This window comes from Cyprinodon variegatus, unplaced genomic scaffold (genome assembly GCF_000732505.1).
Source record: "Cyprinodon variegatus isolate N-32 unplaced genomic scaffold, C_variegatus-1.0 Scaffold638, whole genome shotgun sequence".
Lineage (NCBI taxonomy): Eukaryota > Metazoa > Chordata > Actinopteri > Cyprinodontiformes > Cyprinodontidae > Cyprinodon > Cyprinodon variegatus.
In genome coordinates this window covers 247,978-249,267 of record NW_015151091.1, presented here as the reverse complement: position 1 = coordinate 249,267, position 1,290 = coordinate 247,978, and positions in this window count along the sequence as shown.

Genomic DNA, 1,290 nt, shown 5'->3' with positions numbered 1-1,290 from the left:
AGTATTGTAGCCTACAACTGTGGTAGTATTTCCCCTTTGTGTACTATTAACTAGTAACCAACTCTTATTTTGAACACACCTTTGCCCTCTAGAGCAGCACATAAGCAGTCCGTTGTTATGGTTATTAGAGTTTTACAGAATATGAAATGCAGATAAAACAACAAATTATTAACTTCACTGTCCTGCAGGTACATTTCTCCTGTGGAAGTATTTTGTTACTCTCCATAGATTGCCTTTCTGCTTTTTTTCCTCGCACTAAGCTGGTTCATATCAAAGACTTTTTGATGTTAGATAAAAGATGTTAGAGGAAATACAAAAAAAACATTGTTTAAATGATGATCTCATTCATTTGGGAAAAAAATAAACAACATAACATATAAAACCTATTTGGACCTTTGTAAAAAACAAAAACAAAACCCTTATTATCATGATTTAAATCTGATTAATGACAAAACTGGCTTGAATTAAAAGCCACATCCAGGCACAATTAATGCTTCACCTCTAGATTTAAGAAACAATATATGTCTGACAGGATGAAGCAGCCTAAAAGATTTCTGAACATGGCACATTATGCCCCAATCTAAAGAATTTATAAACAAATGAGAAGCAAAGTTGACTTTATGTTTAAGCCATTTAAAAAAACGCAGGAGGGGCAGTTCGAGAATATTTATTGATATACTTCAGTAAATGGTAGGAGCCATCAGCAACAAGTTCAGGAACCCCTCCATGGGAGAGTAGGGAAACTGATTTTCAGCTCCTTAGTTCAACAGCCTAGTGGTAACATGATGATAGGTTTTGAGAAACTATCCTGGGTTGAATAGGGAAAGCTGAAATAGCAAAATACACAAGGTAAAAACTTTGGGTTAGAAGTCCTGAATGGCTGTCCCTTCAGATCAGGGAATTTCACTTCTCAGGCAAAGCAGATTATGCGTAGCTATCACCCAATTCTCTCTGAGTTCACACGGTTGACTTGGAGCCAAAGGTCCAAGAGGCTGATGAACTATGGAGCACTTCAAGGACACAGCTAATCTCCCAGCTTATACCAATTTTTTCTTTTAGGTTTCCCCTGGAATACTGGCTTTTCCTTAAATCAATTTTTAAAACAAAAGTCAACATCTGTCGTGTGAAACTTTGCAACTTTTAATGAATGCAGACATGTGCAGAGTGAAGTTGTCCTTTATTGAAACACACAGACTGTACAGAATCTGTTGCTGATATAACCAAGAAACTGTTTTGTTTTTAAATAATAGATACTTGATTGAAAAAGTCCTATTGAGAGTCTTATTTGTT